Below are 22,269 nucleotides of genomic sequence, written 5' to 3'. Positions count from 1 at the left end.
TCTGTTATCCCATGCTGCTTCCTGTCGTGTTGGATAAATGAGGCGTTCCAATAATGTTCCCTGTTTCCTTTCTCAATTGCCAAGTATCCAGAATGATCAACCAAGGTTATTCCATGTAATTGTGCCATATGTCCCAATGCCTTGGATTTCCATGTTTTCTTATTGATCCATGGACCACAATAGCAACAATAAAAATAGAAAGATTCACCCCATACTTCCCTGCCCCAAGCAGATCAAATTCAGCTTTCCTGTATGCCCACCCTTCTCATCTGCATATTTGCAATACGCCTGTCTGTACACAATTCGGGGGAGGGGCGTTGTATATCAGGAAAGGCGGCTGGAGGCCTCAGAGCCAACGTTACCACCTTCTCTGGGATCAGGGTGTGGAGGCTGAGTGTGGGGGCCCGAAGCCTTGCTGGCTTCCTTGTCAGCAGTGAGAAAGCAGCTGTGTTGTGCCCTTGGTCACCACGATCACCATGTGAGGCTCACCCCTACCAGGTATCTAGGGGTTTGTCTTTAACCCTTCATTCAACAAACTTCCCTTGCAATGATGCCAACCCCAGAGCCCAGGCCAGATGTGGGGTACTCTTCACCTGCCAACAGAGAGGCATGCTGGGATGTTTCTCCCTAAGGTGGGGAGGGGCCTGCACTCAAGCTAACCAACCGCTGTGCCTACAGAGGAGCTGGCCCTGGTTCTTCCTGCCCTGGGTGAGCACCACCTTCCAGGTGGGCCTCTCTTCCCACAGCAGGCCCCTCCTGTCCAAACATTTCTTTAAAAGAAGACATTTTACATTATTTTTAAATTATGCACTTTAAATTTCAAATAAATTTAATAAAAATTGAAAAATTACTATAAATTAGAAATACATTTCAGTAAATTAAAAATAAATTTTAAATTTTAATTTATAAATTTAATTATAATACTGTTAAAAAAAAAAAAAAAAAGCAGGCAATATAGAAATGTATAAAGAAATGCATGTTCCCAAACCCACCCCACCTCAGTCCCATCCCTGGGACAAGTTGACAACTTGGTGTTTAACATTTAGGTCTTTTCTAGAATGTGCAGCTACGCAGATATGTGTGTGTGTCTGTGACTTTGCTTTTTTTTTTTTTCACACCATCTCATTGAGAGGAAGTGTGTGTAGCAGCTAAGCGTGTGGGTTTCAAGTCAGACCAACCAAGGTTTACCGCTTGGTCAGGTCTCTCAGCCTCTGCAAGACTCATGTGAAAAACGGGGATAGCAGTAGTGCCTTTGCTAGAGCAGGCCATGAGGAGGAAGGGACATCACCCGGGCAAAGTGCACAGTGAGTCTCTATTATTGGTAGGAGAATGCATTTATTTTTAATTAAGAAACATTATTGACCTCATATGACTACCTTGGGTGGATTTATCATCATTTACTTATTAAACCAATTCCCTGCTGATGGATATTAAGGTTGTTTCCATCTTCACGGTTAAAAATAGTGCTGTAGTGATCATCCGTATGTATGCATTTGTGTGTATGTTTGTGTACGATGATGATGTGTGTGGGTGTGTGTGTGTGTGCTCACGCTTGCTTGGGAAGCTTCTGGGTCAACGTAAATTTTGGTAGATATTGTACTGATGTCAGCAGTAAAATCCTTGCTTTCCATGTCAGAGGCCCAGTGTGATTACTAGACCAAGCACTTCATGTGCAGCCACCACCCGTCTATCAGTGGACGCTTGCATGTTGCTATGAGGCTTAACAGGTTTCAGTGGAGCTTCCAGGCTAAAAATGGACTAGAAATAAAGGCTAGAGGATCTACTTCTGAAAATCAACCAATGAAAACGTATGGATCACAATGGTCCACTATGTAGCCAATCGTGGAAAGCGCCGGACTAGGCAGCCTCCTTCTGATGTGCATGGAGTTGCCGTTAGCCAGGGGCCAGCTCGATGGCAGCTAACAGCAATCTACACCCCACCAGCAGCGTTTGAGAAGTCCTCTCTGACTGCTCCTTCTCTTCAACACTGGATGGTAGCAATCATTTTCCTCTTTGCCATTTAAATGCGGGAAAAGTGATATTAACTTGGAGCATAAAAAAAAAAAAAAAAACTTGGAGCATATATGTCTTTAATTATTAATGAGGCCAAGCATCTTTTCACATTTTTATTAGATATTTTTGTTTCTTGAACAAGGGTCTGTTCATTTCCTCTCTCCGTTTAATGGAGTATTTTTCTTAGGGCTTTGTGGGTGCTTATTACATACTATGGTATTGACTCTTTTTTATATATGTTGCAAATATTTTATATCTTGTCTCTGTTTTTTATAGGTAGCATTTAATATCTTTATGTAGTCACATCTATTCATCTTTTCCTTTAAGAACACTGTTATGGATTGAACTGTGTCCCCCAAAATTATCTGTCAACTTGGCTAGGCCATGATTCCCAGTATTGTGTGATAGTCCACCATTTTATCATCTAATGTGATTACTTATGTGTTGTAAATCCTACCTCTATGATGTTAATGAGGTAATTGTATTAATGAAGCAGGACTCAATCTACAAGACTAGGTTATGTCTTTGGCCGATTTCTTTTGAGATATAAAAGAGAGAAGCAAGCAGAGAGACATAGGCGTTGTACCACCAAGAAACAAAAGCCAGGAGAATAGCTCATCCTTTGGACCTGGGGTCTTTGCACTGAGAAGGTCCTCAACCGGGGAAGATTGATGACAAGGACCTTCCTCCAAAGCCGACAGAGAAAGCCTTCCCCTGGAGCTGACACCCAGAAATTGGATTTCTGGCCTACTAGACTGTGAGAGAATAAACTTATGTTTGTTAAAGCCATCCACTTGTGGTATTTCTGTTATAGCAGCACTAGATAACTAAGACAAGCACCAAGGTTCATGCTGCGAAAGTCATTTTCAACACTAAATCACACAAATGACTAATAGTTCTGGTATTTTTCATGGATTTGTTTACATGTTGATTTACATCTTTAATCCATATGAATTTGTGTGTGTGTGTGTGTGATGCACAGAGCTGATTTAAAATAGTATTCTTTACCTTCCCTACTCTGTTGTTTAATTTTCTTCATGGCACTCATCATTTATTTTAACCTCTTTTGTATGTTTATTGTCCATCTCCCCTGGCTAGACTCTCAGCTCCAGAAGGACAGGGCCCTTACCTGTTTTGTTCACTGCTGAATCTCCAGTGCCCAGAACAGTGCCTGACATGTTTTTGTTCTTATTAGCTGCTGTTGAATGGGCCCGAGTCATGTAAAATGGAATAAAACGTTGCCTGGTCCTGCACCATCCCCATGATTTTTCCCCATAATCTTTCAGAAGTAGATCACCAGGCCTGTCTTCAAGGCACCTCTGGGTGGGTTTGAACTGCCAGCATTTCTGCAAATAGTCAAATGCTTAACAGTTCGTGCCACCCAGGGCCCGGTGCCACCACTAGTAGGTACTTAATAAATTTTGTTGAATGAATAAACAGCCAGCCAGTTGCCCCAGCTCTTTCATTTAAATAATTCGTATTTTTCTCCACTGATTTGGAATTCCATCTTTGATAGACTTTTCTGTTTCCTCTATAGTTATTGTTATATTCAGGTTTTCTCCCTCTTCTTTAGTCAGTTTTGCAACTTATAATTTTCTAGAAAACTATCCATTTTCAAATTCACTGACATAAAGTTATATATAGAATTCTTTTCAATTTAAAAGAAAATCCATGTATCTGTTTACATTCTCTTTCTTACTGCTCATTTGTGATTTTACCCTTCACTACTGGTCAGATTTACCAGCAGCTTGTCCATGTCTTGGTCTTTTCAGAGAACCAGCTTGCGGCTTTATATTTCTTCTGTTGTAGTAGATGTACATTTTAGTACTTCTCTCTTTTGCTTTGCTACTTGGCTGAATATGGGATATCAGGGTTTCAACCCCTTTTCCTCAAACTTTTGTAGTCGTTGCTCCATTGCTCTCTAGCATTTAATGATGCAAGTGTCAAGTCCAACATCTATTTGATTCTCAAAAATTTTTGTAGAGACTGTCAAATACCAGCTCCACAAATATCATGAACAGAACCTGCTGATAAGACAAAGCTGAGTTTGTTGTTCATCGTGGTAAGGGAGAACACCACCTCCACAGAACTTTGACAGCATCTTGAAGGCAGAGGGGAGGCAAGATTGGGATTTGTTGAGGATTGAGAGTTTTGTATGTGGTAGGTCTTTCAATGTAGGGGCTTCATTAGGATTGAGTAAGGCCATAATTTCCAGGAGAGGAAACAGTGAGACAAGGGTTTTTGAGGCAAGGCAAGGGATTCTAAGAATCTTAGGTACAAACTACCTGTTGATTGAATTATTGACAGATCCTTCCAGAAGTTTCTGTAATGAACAACTGAGCCGGGGCAAGAGTCTCTTGGAATAGCAAAATCACCCAAGCTATGAAACATTAAGACAGTAAACTGGGTTGGGGTAGATGGTTTTTGTTCTCACTACCTTTTTTTTTTTTTTTTGGTCACTTTGGAAACCCAGGAGATTCACTCTCTATCCTTGGATTTCAGGAATTTCAGCCAGCCTGCCCTTGGCCCAGCTTCCACTGCCTCTGAGGGAGAGTTTATGGGCCTCGGGTGTTTCACAGGTGGCCGCTTCCCGGCCCATGTTGGGTGAGGCCAGCTTAACCCTGATTAGATTTTCTGTCACTCCCACTCATCTGCTTTTCCTCAGAATTTCTGGCCAGCTGGTGCCACTATGGATCTGTTCTTGTTTGTACATTTTTCTTTATATTTCATTGGTGTTGGGGGAGAAGAGGTAAACATACATCTCAGTTTACCATTTCGAAATTCAGGCTCTGGTGTAACATTTTCCCATGACCTGGATGTAGGTGTGTTGGGCCCTGCTATAAGTCATGCCTCAGAGGAAGCCAGGAGAGGAGGGTCCCTACAGACGTCTCACTTCTTTCAACTGCTCCTCTCTTCTCCTCGAGTCACACTCCTCAACCTGACAGCATTACCTCACTGATTAAAACAGTTTTGTGACCTCACTCTGCTTGCAAGACCAAGCCCCGGCTGCTTCATATATCAAACACTCGTGACCTGGTCCCTGCCCAGCTCTTGCCTCATTAGCCATTACTGCCCAGCCTCCTGCCATAAGACTGCATGCGATGTCTTAGACATTTCAGCCATTCGGTTTGGGGGCTCCTGCCTTTACTTAGGGAGACCTGGTGGTGCAGTAGTTAAGCACTTGGCTACAAAAGGTTCACAGTTGGAACCCGTGAACCACTCTGTGGCAATCTGCTTCCTTGAAGATTACAGCCTTGAAAACCCTATGGGGCAGTTCTACTCTCTCCTATAAAGTCACTATGAGTCGGAGTTGACTCAATGGCAATGGGTTTGGTTTTTTGGTTTGCCTTTACTTACACTGTTCCCTGTTTGAAATGTTGTCTCTCTCTCTGTCTCACACACACACGCACACACAGAGACATCATCTGAGTCATCTGGATTGAGCCCTCTTTTCTTTATGTCTTTACCACGTCATAGCTTAAAGCCTGTGTTATGGATTGATTTATGTCCCCCAAAAATGTGTGTCAACTTGGCTAGGCCATGATTCCCAGGATTGTGTGATTGTCCACCATTTTGTCATCTGATGTGATTTTCCTATGTGTTGTAAATCCTACCTCTATGATGTTAAAGAGGCAGGATTAGAGGCAGTTATGTTAAGGAGGCAGTATTCAATCTACAAGATTAGGTTGTATCTTGAGTCAATTTCTTTTGAGATACAAAAGAGAGAAGTGAGCAGAGAGACAGAGGGACCTCACACCACCAAGATACAAGAGCCAGGAGAACAGCACGTCCTTTGGACCTGGGGTCCCTGAACTGAGAAACTCCTTGACCAGGGAAGATTGATGACAAGGACCTTCCCCCAGAGCCAACAGAGAAAGAAAGCTTTCCCCTGGAGCTGGCACCCTGAATTCAGACTTCTAACCTCCAAGACTGTGAGAGAATAAATTTCTCTTTGTTAAAGCCATCTGCTTGTGGTACTTCTGTTATAGTAGCACCAGATAACTAAGACAACCTAGAACACTGTAACATTTCTTTGATCCTTACTCTGTTCCCCCTACTCACTGTGATCCCCTTAAAGGTGGGGACTGAATCTTTGCCGTCTTTTATTCTTAGCACCTACCACTCGGCCTGAGCCAAAGTTGGTGCTGAATGCATATATCTGGTGAGTGAACAAACAACTGAATTAGGGTCTAAAGGGAATTGTTGTACACTGAGTGTGAGATGATACACCAGGCTTTAGGGGCGGGGACTGAGTCAGACTGACCCTCCCCAAGCTGTGTGCCATCTAGAAGGGTGTTAAGACTTGTAGAGTCTCTGTGCACAGTGGACACCGCTATTTATCTTGAGAGATACATAGCACATATGCTCTGGGTATTCCAGGGAGGCAGAACTTACGTTCGGTTGTTGGGGGCAAGCTGAGTCTTCTGAAGGAGGATTTGACCAAGTATATTTGGTTGTCGGAGGAGGGCAATTAGCATTACAAGTGAAGAAACTGGATGACCAAAGGCTCACAGGTGGGAAATTGGGGGTCGTGTTTGAAGAATAACAAGTTTGAGAAAGCAGTGTTTCCACACCAGGAGAAGTAGGACACAGACATTTTTATTAATAATTGTGACATATTGGTAGGTGCAAAGTCAGATCTGCAGATGATGGAAAACTATGGAGTAGTGAAAAGTTTGAATGCTTTGGACAACAGAATCAGGACATGATAGACTGGAGCTGCGGACCAAGGCCAACCACACACTATACATAGCACCACTATACGCAGTATGGCCCTGGGGGTAGGACTGAGCTGGCTGGATGTAATGGCAGCAGGTATGGCTGGGTAGGGGACAGCGTAGGGACTTCTGTTGCCTGTAAATTCCATCAGAATCAGGAGTGTGATGCGGCTGCCAAAACACTAACAACCCAAGGCTGTGTTAATAAAAAGTATGGTGCCCAAAAGAAGGAAATTTAATACAGCTTGTGAAAGTGACGATATAAGGGCATGAAAAAAAAAAAAATGCAATAATAAACATAAGAGCACATTGTATTCCTCAAATCACCAAACAAAACAAAATGTTCAGGGCCAAGGGGAGGCCTGGTTCAGGCCTGCTCCAGACCTAGATTATTGGGTTCCCTTCTGGGATAAAACTCATAGCAGTTATATGGCTCCTACCACATGCCAGGCATTGTTCTAAGCCCTTTACACATGTTGTTGTTAGTTGCTGTCAAATGGGCTCAAGGTCAATGGTAACCTAATGTACAACACAACAAAACATTGCTCAGCCCTGCACCATCTTCATGATCATTGGTATACTTGAATCTATTGTTGTGGCCACTGTATGTTTTGAGTTCCACCCAACCTAGGGAGCTCATCTTCTAGCACTATATCAGACAGTATTCTCATGATTTATGGCGTTTTCACTGGCTAATTATCTGAACTCTAGGAGGTAGTTGCCATTATCAATTCCATTCTTCAGGTACCAGTAGACTAAGCAATTTACCAAAGCCACAGAAGAAATAAATAGAAGATCCAGGACTTGAACCCATGTAGTCTGGCCCCACTTTTTCAGCCACAACACCACACTACCTCGGGCCGACAAACCAGAGCCTTGTCCACAGAAAGCAACGTGGATGGTACCATACCATATCATACTTGACTGAAAATAACTCAGACTTTCTAGTTTACGAAGCACTTTCATCTGTTTTTCTTATTTGATCCTTATAACAGCCCGATAAGTCAACCATTACATACTGATGCTCACTCGTTTGTCTGTTCATTCAGTAAGGGTGCCGAGCTCCTGCCTGAATCAGGCCTCCACTTGGCTCCAAATAAACGCAGTGTTTAATGTGGCTATCTGGGGAATAGTGTGCTCTTATGTCTGTGTCTACTATAGCATTTAACTCTCACCCATGCCCTAATATAGATTACTTTTACAGATTGTATTAGTTTTCTATTGCTGTGTTGGGTACACTGTGGCTGGGTTCTATTCTCGGGGCTGAAATCAGGGTATTGGCTAGACCGAGTTCTCTTCCGGAGGCTTTGGAGAACAATGCGCTTCCAAGCAGAATACAGTTCCTTTTGGTTGTAGGACTGAGGTCCAGTTTTCTGGTGGTTGGATAAGGGTTTCTCTCAGCAACTAGAGGCTGCTCTCAGGTCTTTTCCACATGGCTCCCTCTGTCTTCAAGCCAGCACTGGCCCCTTGAACCCTTCTTGTGATTCAAATCTCTCTGACTTCCTCTTCTGTAACCAGCCAGTGAAAACCTGCTTTTAAAGGACTTATATAATTATGTCAGACCCACCTGGATAATCTCCCTATTTTAAGGTCAACCATGCCATACGACAAAAGGAGCCTGGTGGTACAGTGGTTAAGCACTTGGCTGCTAACTGAAATGTCAGCAGTTCGAACCCACCAGCAGCTACAAGGGAGAAAGATATGGCAGTCTGATTCCATAAAGATTTATAGCCTTGGAAACCCTGTGGAGCAGTTCTACTCTGTCCTATAGGGTCGCCATGAGTTGGAATGAGCTCAACAGCAATGGATTTGGTTTTTGGGTTTTATGCCATATGATATAACCTAATCACAGGAGTAAAATCCATCGTATTCGCAGCCTTAGGGATTATGCAGGATGTGTACACTGGGGGAACCGGAAATCTTAGGGGGCATCTGGAATTCTGCCTCCCACACAGGTGAAGAAATAGAGGCTTAGAGGAGTTAAGTGCTGGGTGCGAGGTAGAGTGTGGTGGGCCCTAGGGCTACTGTGCCACACCGTCTCCCTGGAGAGGACGTGGAGATCTGGCCCTGTACCCAGAAAAGCATTTGTGGGGAGGGGCTGGGGACTTGGGCCTCCTGGGAGCAGGCCGAGATTTCACTATCTCAGGTTGACAGTGCAGACTCCTCTTTGACCATGTTTTTCCACCATCCCCTACAGGATTCAAGGCATAAACTCAGCAGCCTCGAACTAGTTCATGGAGGACCCTCAGGAGATACTGGCTGGGCAAGCTCTCCCTTCCAGACGGAAGAGCCGTGTGTAAGAGAAGGGTGGCTGCCGCAGGAGTGGACATGAATGCTGGCTTCCAAAGAGAACAGCGTTTTAGTTTTGGTCACCGGAAGTGGTGCCTTCAGCACAGGTAAGAAACGGCTCTCACTAGATATGTTTACTGGGGAGCCATTTTGGTGTTTCTTTTATGAGCTTGCTTATGTTCTTCCTCTTAAAAAATGTGCTTATTATTATCACTGCCTTCCTTGAACCTCTGTGAAAGCTGAGCTGGAAGTCCTGGGACATCCTGGTGCTTCCATTCACCATTTGTTTCATTCGCGCATGTCACAGACGTTGACTCGTGGTCTCTGCGTGGTCTGGATTTATTCAGCTAGGTGTGCAATAGGTACTTGAACTAAGCCAGAGACAGAAACCTCTGAAGAGCACAAGCAGGGATGTGAGGAGCTATCACGGAGGGTGTAAACGGGGACTCCTCCCCAGACCTGGTATTTACCCCTCTGCTGCTTCTCTCCCAGCCTCTATTCTCATCCACGTGAGCTCCGCCAGCTGCATGGAGAGATTTGTAAGGATGGGACTTGCCCACAGGGAAATGAGCTGTCAGTTCCAGTGAGAAGTCTGGCCCCGCCCCTTCCGTGCTCTCCCTGGGGATGAAGAGCATCTGTGATGAATAGGGTGCTGACTCAGTGCTTCTGGAGTGTCTAGGCAGCCACGACCACGGCTGGCACAGCTTGCCTTGGCCATCAGAGACGGGGCTGGAATATACGGCATCTGAACGAGGTAGCAGGCTCAGGGCCCAAGCAGGAAAGTATGCCAGGCAGGAGGTGTCAGTGTGACACCCTACAGGGTATCACAGACTCTACTGAGCTGGGGAGGGTGAAAAGGCCCATTAGCACCATCTGGGGCTTGAGGACAGCTGTGTTTGGAGTTATTTGAGGACAGGGAGACATGGAGCCTGTAGAAACTGCAAGGGCTCCAGACAGCCCAGCCCAGACCCCCTACCGAAGAGGGATGGTGACTTGCCCCTGGTCGCAGGGAGCTGGGAGGGATGCCCACCCAAGCCGCTGGACTCCCTGTGGGCTCTGCATTTGTTGGGAAGTTGCTTGGGATCACAGAAAGGGTGAGTACTTGGCGGTCAGGGAGGTCAGAGTTCTAGGCCTGGCTCTGAAACTTTCCCTAACCCCTCTGAGCCTCAGTTTTCTCATCTGTGATAATAATGACACGTGTCAAAAGGTTGTCTTCACTGAGAGAACACACACCATCTCACGTGGGAGGTCCTCATCAAAAGCCATCTTTCTCTTATTCTCCCTCTCCACTTCCCCCTCTCCCAGTAGGCTCGCTCTCTCTCTCCAGAGCAAAAGATTCAGGGAGGTTCTGCTGTCTCCCCTTTAATGGCCATAAAGAATCCAGCTCCAGATCATGGACCATTGGCCCTGGAGAGTCCACATCAGTAACAGGTGTCCAGACAAGCATAGAAACATGTTTGGCAAAACCACAACCAAGTAATTCCTACAGATCTGATGCCCTCTCAAATGGCAAATCTCCTAGGACCTAAGCTTCCCTAAATGAATGAGCTTGATGAGAGGGGAGAGCCTGGAGTTGCATTTTCTGTGCATCTCCATGTGGCAGCAACTAGAAACATGGCTTGTCCACAATGGACTGGACCTTTGAGGTCAATTAATCAACCATCTATGTGTGAAAAAGAAGTTGAGACCCCAAAGTGACTTTTTCTTCTCACACCGAAAACTAGTGACAGAGCTGGGTGAGGAGTCAGGTCTCCCAGTTTCCAGGCAGGACTGTAGATCACACCCCACCATCTAATAGGGTAATACCCTGTACTGGCTGGTTGGGGTGTGTCTGTGGGGTGGGGAAGTTTTTATGGAGCTATAAGGGAAGATTGGACCCCAGGCTGAATGTGGTTGCTGTTAGCTGCTGCACAGTCGCCTCAGCTCATGGCAACCAACCCCGTGCACAGTGGAACCACATACTGCCCGGTCCTTCACCAGCCCCGTGACTGGCTGTGGATCAGACTATGGGGATCCACAGGGTTTTCACTGACTGATTTTTCAGAAGTAGATCACCAGGACTTTCTTTGAATGTACCTCTGGATGGACTCAGCCTCCAACCTTATGGTTAGCAAGTGAGCACAATACCATTTGCACCACGCTCACGTACTGGGCTGAGGAGCTAGGATCTGATCCTGAGGAGCTAGGAGCAGGGGGGAGCCACCCAGGACCTTCGAGAGGCTGGAATGAGGTGAGAGCCACATTTAAGCATTTAGGTCACATCCTTTTGGTAACTGTAGCAGAAGCAGAGAGTGCACAGCTATGGTCCCAAGGAACCACCACTGCAGCAGGAGACAGAGGAGGGATAAAGATAATAAACATGCAATTGCAAAAATCAGATTCGAAAGCTCTCCACAGGCCAGACTGGACAGAAGGAATGAGATGTAAAGACCTGCAACTGGTTAAAAAAAATCATCTGATCAAGAACAAGGCTTGGGAATTTAATATTTAAGGACAAGCCCAATATAAGAAGACGGTAGGCTGGGCTGTGCAAAAGCTAAGCCATTTTTAGATGGTTTTAATGAGGCACTGGGGTAGTACAAACAATTCAAGTGCTGGACTACTAGCCAAAATGTTGGTGGTTTGAACCTACCCAGTTGTGCCTTGGAAGACAGGCTGACGACCTGCTTTAGGAAGGTCACAGCCCTGAAAGCCCTACGGAGCAGTTCTACTCTGCACACACAGGGTCGCCCTGAGTCAGAATCAACTGCACAGCAACTAACAATGAAGTTAGGGTATGTGGTCCCTGGGTGGTGCAAATGGCTAAGCACTCGACTACTAACCAAAAAGTTGGCTGTTTGAATCCACCCAGAGGCACCTTATTAGAAAGGCCTAGAGATTCACTTCTGAAAGGTCGCAGCCTTTAGAAAACCCTGTGGAGCCCAGTTCTACTCTGACGCATGCTTGGGTTGCCATGAGTCAGAATCAATTTGACAGTAACTGGTTAGTTAGGGTATGACCTAAGCTGCTATAGCAAAGCGACGCATAAAATACAGTAACTTAGATCAGATGGAATTTAATTTACCTCTCAAGTCAGAGTTCAGGAGTGAGCAATTGGGGAACAATTCTGCCCCACCAGCTCATTCAGGGACCCCTCCTTCCATTATGTGGCTCTGCCAACCCCTTGGGTCCTCATCTACATAATTGAAGCTGGGTTACTCTATGAAGGAAGAAAGAAAAAAGTGAGGAACGAATGATTTTTTTTTAAGCAAATGTATCGTTCAAAACCCTGGCCAGAAACCAAGGGCACACTCAAAAGGGTTTTATGAAAAAGATTTTGAAAAGAGACAATTTAAAATGGTGAGGGCAGGGTTAAGGAAACCAGCAAGGGTTTCCTTAAAATTCCCAGGGATCTGAAACAGCAGGAAACCATGACCACCTCTAAGTGGGGTGTCGTAAGGGGAGGAAAGGGCCTTGGCAGAGCCTGGTGAGAGAGGGAGGCCTGGGAGGGCAGCCTGAGGGAAGCAACCAATGTCAGAATGGTGGTCAAGCAGGGAGGGAATAGAGAAAAAGAAATTCCACCATGTCTCTCTCCTCCTATTCTCCCAAGTCCTGCCAGTGCCTCTCTGGCAGAACCCAACCAAACACTGGAGAACAAAGGAAACTAGATGGTAGAGGTCAGCCTCCAGGGCAGAAAGGAGGGCAGAGAATGAAGCTGGGGGGCAAACTGAGGATATCCAGCCCAGCTAATGATATGGAGGGAGTAGGTATGACCTCTGCTCATGCTGAAGGAGTTCAGTCAGGGAAGGGAGGCCCCAGGTGGTGCAAATGATTAATGAGCTCTGCTGCTAATCAAGAGGTTGGAGGGACCCCTCGGCGATCTGTTTCTGAAAATTCAGCCATTGAAAACCCTACGGAGCACAGTTCTACTCTGACACACATAAGATCACCATGAGTCAGAATCCACTCAACAGCAACTGGTTTTCCGGAGGAGTAGGATGCTAGGATTAAGTGACTTCTAGGTTTCTTTCCACCTCTGAAATTCTCCGAGTCTCTTTTGAATGGAAGATGGGTTGGGATCAACCCCTTAAAAGATATAGTTGCAACCAGAGTAAATGTGATTTCTGAGTGAGTGACTAGAGGAAAAATCTCATCGAAAAGTGTATATGAAAGCATTTTCCTAACTACAAAGGTCTTTGCTAGTTGTTTTCAAAGTTATTGTAGCCATTTTTAAAAGTCAGATCTTGCATGAAATGTCCATATGTAAGACAGGTTAAAGTGATAAGTTATTAATACACATTTGTTTTTTAAGTTCAAAGTTTTAACATGTATTTATTGTGAAAGTTTACTGATAGAGCATTGATTCTGCCTTGATGCATATAAATATTGAAATCTGAGGTTCTAGGTCAGAGGATGGCAAACTGCAGCCTGTGGGCCAAATGCAACCTGCCACCTGTTTTCGTAAATAAAGTTTTATTGGAACATATCCACTCCATTCATTTATGTACTAATCTATGATTCCTTCTGCCGTATAATGGCAGAGTTGAGTAGTTGTGGTAGAGCCTGTGTGTTCCACAAAGCCAAAAGTGTTTACTATTTCGGCCTTTACAAGTTTGCCAACCTCTCTCCTAGATGATCATTGTATTACTATATCAGCTGCAACATCTGATGTTCCTATTTTTGCTCTGTTTGGCTTGTGTGCACAGTTTTAAGAAGATTCTAAATCACATCATGTTATAGATCGAATTGTGTCCCCTCAAAAATATGTGTTGTAAATCCAAACCTCTATGCCTGTGGTTATAATCTCCATTTAGGAATCGGTTGTCTTTGTTATATTAATGAGGCAGGATGAGTGTAGGGTGTATCTTAAGTCAATCTCTTTTGAGATATGAAAGAGATTAAACAAGCAAGTAGAAGAGAGATGGGAGAAGAGAGATGCCAAGCCACATCAAGATTGCCCAGGAGCAGAAGCTTAGAAGAGACCAGGACTTTTCGCCAGAGCCAGCAGAGACAGAAAGCCTTTCCCTAGAGTTGGTACCCTGAATTCAGACTTCCAGCCTCCTAAGCTGTGAGAAAATAAATTTATGTTTGTTAAAGCCACCCACTTGTGGTATTTCTGCTACAGCAGCACTAGATAACTAAGACAGAATTTGATACTGAGAAGTGGGAGTGCTGCTCTAACAAATACCTACAATGTGGAAGTGGTTGTGGAATTGGGTAGTGGATAGAGGCTGGAAGAGTTTGAAGGTGCCTAATAGTAAAAGCCAAGATTGCCTTAAAGAAACTTTTGGTAAATTATGGATGTCACAGGCAATTCTGGTGAGGGCTCAGAAGGAAGTGAGAAGAAAAAGTCTCTATATCTTAAAGAATACATATGACACCAGCAACAGAATGTCACTAGAAATGTGGCCATTAAATGTGTTTCTGGTGAGGCTTTAAAAGAAAACGATGACCATGTGACTGGACAACGGAGGAAGGGTGATGCTTTTTATGCAGGGGCAAAGAACTTGTCTGAATTATGTTCAAATGTTTGGTGGAAGGAAGACCTTGTAAGTGATGAACTTGGATATCTGGTTGATAAGATTTCTAAGTGAGATCTTAAAGAGGCCGTGTGGTTTCTCCCTGCTGCTTATAGTAAAACAGGAGAAGAAAGAGATGGGCCTAAAAATGAACTGTGCAAAATGAAAACAAAAAGATTTGGAGATTTCTGTTGTACAAACTAAGGACCCGTGTCCTAGAATTTTCACCAAGGATGTGGCTATCCAATTTTTGTTAAAGTGATTAAGCCTGTGACTAATGGATCTAGCCAGCTACCACAGCAGAGAATCCATAAGATTTGACTGAAGGGGACAAAGGAAAGAACACTGCCTGCCTCTTAGAATTCTACTCGCAGGAAACAGGCCAAAGGAGCTACATCTGTTGTCCTCCAAGAAAAGAAAAGGACCATCCCTAGAGAAGCTCAGTGATCAGCAGAACTGTGGGAAGGACTATGAGAAGCAGGACCTCAGTTTCAAAGGGTAGGGCCACAGTTTCCCGGATCTCAAAGTATGAGGCTGCAGCTTCCTAGGTTTCAGAGTCGATCTTCACCAACTCGGTTCTGGAGTGTGGGTCTGCCATTAAAATGTGCCAGGGGGATGCAGCAGCCACCCAAAGCTAAGGGGGTGTGCTGCCGTGCCCAAGGGACAGAAGAACAGGACCTGCCAGGGCCAAGGGGCCAGGGTCATCATTCAGGTGGACTAGGAGAATGGGGCCACCTAAAGCTGAGGTAGAAGAGTTGTCACCTGTCTTCATTATCTAGTGCTACCGTAACAGAAATACCACAAGTGGATGCCTTTAACAAACAAATTTATTTTCTCACAGTTTTGGAGGCTAGAAGTTCAAATTCAGGGTGCTGGCTCTAGGACAGAAAGCCTTTCCCTAGAGTTGGTACCCTGAATTCGACTTCTAGCCTCCTAAACTGTGAGAAAATAAATTTTTGTTTGTTAAAGCCACCCGCTTGTGGTATTTCTGTTATAGCAGCACTAGATAACTAAGACACATCAATAAGATGATGTGAACGGTAACAGACTTTTCACAGTTTTCCTGGCAACCACAGGATGGCCATCAGTTCAATGCTATGTGGATGTTTGGGAGGGAGGAGAAGGAAGTTCTGGTTTGAAGCTGACAGTATCAAAGAGCTATTTGAATGCCTTCATGTCACAAACCTGAGTCAAACAAGAAGCACATTTTTTATATTTCTGTGATAATCTGTGTAATACACTCTCTTATCATTGAAAGCTTTGGAGTGTACTTGCTTGTGTGGCTTTACGTATGCATGCATACTCCTGAATTTAAACAACAAAAAACAATAAAATATTTTTTAGAAAAGAAGAAGTCTGGTAAAGAGTTCCAGTCTTTCTAATTGAGGGCACATGTTAATATTGAAGGTCAGGCTCTACCCAGATCTTATTCCAGGGTCTGTACAAACCCAGTTAGCCTGGCAACACGGTTGTACTCAGTGTGTTACAATGTGCATTGAATGTGGGTGTCATTACAGTTATAATAAGAGTCCAACTCTATTTTTAGAATAAAAAGTCTCATGTCATGTTTGAAGAACCTTGGAAGCACCTCCATGGAACACAATTTGGAAACCACACCTTCGGCAAATCCTGGTGGTTCTCATTTCTGTGCCTCATAATGACTGAGGAACCAAAGATACGGAGGGTAGGGGATCAGAAGGTGGAGGAGGGAGTGAAAGATGGTGTAGGAGAGAAGTGCGGTCATGTTGTCCGTGGCAGGAGAGGGTCACAGGGAGGAGACGGGGATCAGCAGTGGAGGAGATACTCAGAAAACAAACAGGCCATGTGAGCTTCTACCAAAGCTTGAGATGTCTCCTAACAATTGGTGATGACCTAAGAACAGCTCACCAGGGCTGCATTAATGACTCCCAACCATTAACTTAGAAGAGGAGATCCACAGCTTCAAATGTGTGCAGAGAAAGGAGGGCCATGCAAAGGGTCTATGTGGCCATCCCAGATCAAGTGCTGGGCAGGGGAGGAGAAGAGGGAAAGGAAAAGTGACAGCAGGGGCTTCAGAGGGTGCAATGGGCTGGGTTAGGACACCAAGCCAGGGTTTGTGCAGGAGGAAAGTGTTGTGCTTAGGCCAGTACTTGTGAGTGACCTAGTTGGGAACAATGTCAGGGCCCCAGGGAGGTTGGGGTGAGCAGTGGCTTTAGACATTCAAGGCAAAGCCCACCGAGAGGGATAAAGCCCAGGAGTCCACCAGGCCTGCCTGCCCTCTCCCCAGTGAGTGCAAGGAAGGGAGGGGCCAGCCTGGTGGCTTTAGGTGCCTGTGGGCTAAAAAAGGCCCCTGGGGAATAAAAAAGGTAGCAGTCCTTTCTGAGGTTTTGCTGCTCACCCCATGGCGGGGGGGGGGCGGGGGGAACATTTTTAGATTTTAAAAGGATGACCTCATTTTTTTCTTATTTACATGGCCCTGTTTGTTTATCTAGTCCTTTAAAAATAGCAAATGTGTGCTAAGCTTAGTGCTCCCTCTCCCACCACCAGAGGCAGAGCCACCGTGTGGGGAGAAACACCTTTTTATCTAAGAGAGGGGCAGCCTTGTTCCCAGGGACAGATGGGAGCAAAATGGGACAGGTAGGAAGTTTCGTGGTTTTTCATGTCGCTTCTCCAAAATAGCCACACTCCTGCCTCCCACTTCCTGCCTGACTTGACTCCGGGTAAAATTTCTCCTTTAGAGGATTCATGTTCTGTGAAGTCTCAGGAAGGCTTGAAGGATCTGTCAACAAGCAAATGTGTTTGACCTTAAAGACCTTGAGACTGGCACTGAGGCCCCCAGCGGGGTGAAGAGTCCGGCTTGAGTTTAGACCATCCGGGTTTGCATCCTGGCTCTGCTGCATACTAGCTGTGTGGCCTTGGGCAAGATACTGCACCTTTCTCGGCCTCGTCTGTACGAGGGGCATAACAACACTACCTCTCAAGCAGCTGCTGTGCAGATCAGATGAGGGAATATGTGTGAAGGACTTCGTTGTGAGCACATAGCAATCTCTTAATAAATCTGTTAATAAACAACAACAATGTTGTTGCTAACATCCATTCCCTACCTGGACAATTGTACCAACCTCCCAACCACTCTCCCTTCCTTCGGGCTTGTCTGCTCCTGCCCATCCTCCATGTCACGCCAGAGGGATAGAAAGGTGAAACACAAATATGACCATGTGTCCCCTGTTTAAAATCTGCTTGCGGCTTCCCATCACCTACAACAGGGTCAGCAAACTTTTTTCTGCAAAAGGTCAGATAGTAAATATTTTAACCTTTGCCAGTCATACTGTCTCTATGGCAATTACTCAGCTCTGCTGTTATAGCATGAAAGCAGACATAGATAACACATAAACGAATGGACATTGCTGTGTTCCAATAAAGCTTTATGCACAAAAGCAGGAAATGGGATGGATTTGCCAACCCATGGCCTACAGGATGAATCCAGCCCCTTAGCTCAGCAGTCCCAATCCATCCCTTGTTCCCATTGTCTCCATCTGTATTTCCACTTCTCCTCTACTTCTTTGCTGTAATCCTCACACTTTAATCCTTTGCACATTCCATTCCCTCTTTCTGGACTTTCCTTCCCTGCCCTGCCCCCTGTGTGCCCCTCCCCCCATGCATTAGGAACCCTTGCTCTGGGATTTGGTGGCACCCCGTCCTTATATCCACTATGATCACATGTGCAAGTACTGTCTCTCCCATTGGAGGGGTTAGTCCCTCCAGGCAGGGATTCTGCCTTTCCACTTGTACCCCAGTGCCCAGCGGGGTGAGTCTTTCCATGGTGGGGAAATGGCAAGTGAAGAGCAGTCTAGGCCTGGTTTTAGGGTGGTGAGTAGATAGATGGGCCTAGCTGATGGGACCTAAGTCTGGAAAGGGGGGCTAAAGTCTGATCAGTGTCTGGGGAGATGATGAGGGAGTTCGGACTTTATCCTTTGAGCCAGAATTTCTCCAAGTATGGTCCATAAACCTCCCACAACAGAATTACCTGGTATGTTTTGTCCTGGAACAGACTTCCAGGCATGTGAATGTCCCCAGTGCCTAGCACAGCCTGGTGCACAGTAGGTACTTAGTAATTTTTGAACAAACAAGGGAATGAATGGGAGGGTGGATGAGTGGATGGGTGGACGGGTGGACAGGTGGACGGGTGGACGGACGGACGGACGGATGGGAGGGTGGACAAATGGAAGGATGGGTGGATAGAAAGGTGGATGGGAGGGTGGACTGGTGGATGGATGGGTGGGTGATTTGGGGGCAAAGGAGAGTGGGGTTCAAAGGTGACTCTGAAGTTCCAAGCCTAGGATTTAGGAGAATAGTGGTACCAGAGGCAGAGGAGGAGAAAAAATGAACTTGGTGCTGAGCATATTGAATTTGAGAGGCCAGTGGACCAGCTAAGCCAAATGTCCAGCAGGTGGAAATGCAAGATTGGGAGTGCTTCGGGCAAGGCAGGTGATTGCGCAGCTGTGGAAAATAGCTAAGAAGACAAAGAGTGAACGGCCAAGAGAGACAAGTAGAGGATTAGAGACCACAGCCTGAGGACTGAACACACGTATATAGGAGGAGAAAGAAAAGGCTTGAGTCAAAGAGTCAGTAAAGAAGTGGCTCAGAGAGGGGAAAGCAGAGTCACAGTGGGGCCAGGACTGTTGAGGGAAGCAAGGATCGTGAACAGCCAGTCACCTAGGTCACTTAGTGTTGGCCCCTGTTTATAATACAGCCAGCCAACCTCAAAGAAATGGTGCTATGGGTAAATAAAAATGTACATCGCAACACGGCTAAAATCACGAGTTTCTGTTTGGTTGCGATTTGTGCTCCCAGCCAGTGTCACTGCAGGTGTGGAGAGAATAAGTGAGAACTTGAACCGCCTTCCTGCCTGTCCCAACAGGCCCTGCCATTTTATCTTCATTCGGCCTCTATTTGGTATATTTCCTTGTGATCACTGGCTACCTCTCAGCCTTCATTTTCCTCTCCTGTGTCTATCTTAGCCCCTTCCTTCCATCTCATTTATTCATTCAACAGATACTTATTATCAGGAATAACTCTCTGTGCAGAAGAACTCAGGTAAGGTCCCCAAACCTGGAGAGGCCTACAAGTCACCTGGAGAGCTTTAAAAAAGTACAGATTCCTAGACTTGCAAATTTGAGATGCCTAAAAGCAGGTAGTCCCTGGGTAGCACAAACAGTTAAGCACTCGACAAAAAGTTAGTGGTTCAAACCCACCCAGAGGCAGCTCAGAAGGCAGGCCTGGTGATCTGTCTTGAAAACCCTATAGAGCAGTTCTACACCGTACACATGAGGTCATCATGAGTCAGAATCGACTCAACAACAACTAACAGCAACAGCAAAAGCAGGGATTATCCAGCCGTGCCTGGGTTCTCACAGCAGCCTGGTCTGACCAGCCTCTGCGTGAGAGGGAGGGGAATGAGGCCCAGGTATCTGGGTATCTCCCTCACAGCTGCTGTTGTTGTTAGGTGCCGTCGAGTCGGTCCCAACTCACAGCGACCCTATATACAACAGAACGAAACACTGTCCAGTCCTGCCCCAGCCTCACAATCGTTGCTATGTTTGAGCCCATTGTTGCCGCTGCTGTGTCAGTCCACCTCGTTAAGGAGCTTTCTCTCTTTTACTGACCCTCTCCTTTACCACACATGATGTCCTTCTCCAGGGACTGGTCCCCCCGATAACATGTCCAAAGAACATTAAACAAAGTCTCACCATCTTTGCTTCTAAGGAGCATTCTGGCTGTACTTCTTCCAAGACAGATTTGTTTGTTCTTCTGGCAATTCATGGTATATTCAATATTCTTCGACAACACTGTAATTCAAAGGCATCAATTCATCTTCAGTCATGCTTATTCATTGCCCAGCTTTTGCATGCATATGAGGCGACTGAAAACACCATGGCTTGAGTCAGGTGCATCTTAGTCCTCAAGGTGACATCTTTGCTTTTCAACACTTTAAAGAGATCTTTTTCAACAGATTTTCCCACCATAAACCCCCCCAAAAAAGTAGCATCTGTGGCAGCCCCCCACCCACCTTCTCTGCCTTTAGAGTCCTTTCGTTGATCCTACATGTGCCAACACACTTGTCCCCTCCCTGCACTCCTAGCACACACACACTGTCACAGTGATACCACGACCACCATCATCATCAGCAGCATCCATCCTCAAAGAGGTAGATAATCCTTAAAATCAGCCCTACTCAGAAAGTGCCAGGCACCATTCTAAATGACAAAACACATGAACTCCTGCCCTCTTAGAGTTTATATTCTAATAGAAAAAAAAAAAAAAAGACAAACATAGAAATAAGTAAAATATGCAGTGTATGATAAGGTGACAATCAGGGCAGGAATGGAGGGAACTGGGAGCTGGAGAGTTCTTATTATTTTTAAATCAAGAGGTCAGGGTAGGCCTGGCTGAGAGCTGATATCTGAGCAAAGACCTGCAGGAGGTGAGGGAGTAAGCACTGCGGGTACCTGGGAAAGAGTGTTCAGGCAGAGACGGGATTGTGCCTGGTGGGAACAGCAAGGAGATCAGTGTGGCTGGAGTCTGGGGTTTGTGGGAAGAGGAAGCTGGAGAAGTGATAGGCTGGGTGGATTATCCAAAAGCCATTGGAGGTCTGAGCAGAGGGCGGCATGGTCTGACGAAATGTTCTAGAAGGCTCACCCTGGCTGACGTATGGAGACTACACTGTAGAAGACAAAGGCAGCGGCATGAGACTGTTTAGGAGCCTGGTGTGGTCATCCAAGTGGTGGACCAGGGTGGTAGCTGTGGAGGTGGTGGGAAGTGTTTGGATTCTGGATATGGTTTGACAGTCGAGCCCACATGATTTATGGGAGAAAGAGTTTAGAGAGGAGACCCTTGCTGATACTTACATTTAGTCACTCTACTCTCTTATGCAAATCAATTTCCCTGAGCCTCAGTTTCCTCATCTGGAAAATGGGGCAGTTGCCTAAGTACCTTCTAAGACCCCTTTCAGACTGAAAACTCACCATTTCAGCTCTGGTCAGTGGGAGCTGGAGTAGTCAGGGAAGGCTTTGAGGAAGTGGAGTGGAGCTTGAGCTTAAGAAAGAAGGTCTTAAGCCAGACATAATTGACAGAAAGAAGGTGGGGGGGGAGGGGGTATTCCTGGTAGAGGGAATGGCAGGAGCAAAGGCTTGGAGGCAGGCCAGATGCCTGAGGAGTGGTAGGCAGACCTTCTGGCTGGAGGGTGCCAGGAGCTACAGGCATGGTGCACCCCAGCTCCCCAACACTAAGCCCTTTGGAATAAACCAGCAGGTTCAGGGCCAAAGCATTTTTGCACTGAGGCCCTCAATTTCTTTCTTATTTTTTATTTTTTTACACAAAATGTGCCATTTTAGAGGCCCTTGATTTTGAGCGTTTTCAGATGGACATGCTGAGGCAGGAAGGAACAAGGCTTGGCTCCTGTCCGGGGAGAGTTAACCTCTTGGCCCAGCGTTGCATAACCACAGAGTCTGCTGAGCGCAAGGAGACTCTTCTGTGTGGCAGCCAGAGTGGCAAGCCTGGTGGCTCCGGGCTCTGGCACCATCCCGCAGCGGAACAAACAGCCCTCCCTTCCCAGATAATGGCCCTCATTGAGCATTGTGTCCATGGCCAGCGCCCAGCACAGGGCAGCTCAGCCTGGGTAAGTTTCCTCTCTTGGCTGCTTAACAAAATATTTACACTATGCCTTTCTAGTAAGACGGTCCCTAGGAACCGTCAGGCAGAGAGAACTGGAG

At 45.8% G+C, this 22,269-nt stretch overlaps 1 pseudogene; it reads left to right on the top strand.

The window, feature by feature from the left end:
- LOC111752067 (tigger transposable element-derived protein 1-like) overlaps positions 1 to 22,269 on the top strand; it is a 557,455-nt pseudogene that overhangs the window by 498,700 nt on the left and 36,486 nt on the right.

Source organism: Loxodonta africana, chromosome 3 (genome assembly GCF_030014295.1).
Source record: "Loxodonta africana isolate mLoxAfr1 chromosome 3, mLoxAfr1.hap2, whole genome shotgun sequence".
NCBI lineage: Eukaryota > Metazoa > Chordata > Mammalia > Proboscidea > Elephantidae > Loxodonta > Loxodonta africana.
This window is presented reverse-complemented; position numbering and strand designations above follow the sequence as displayed.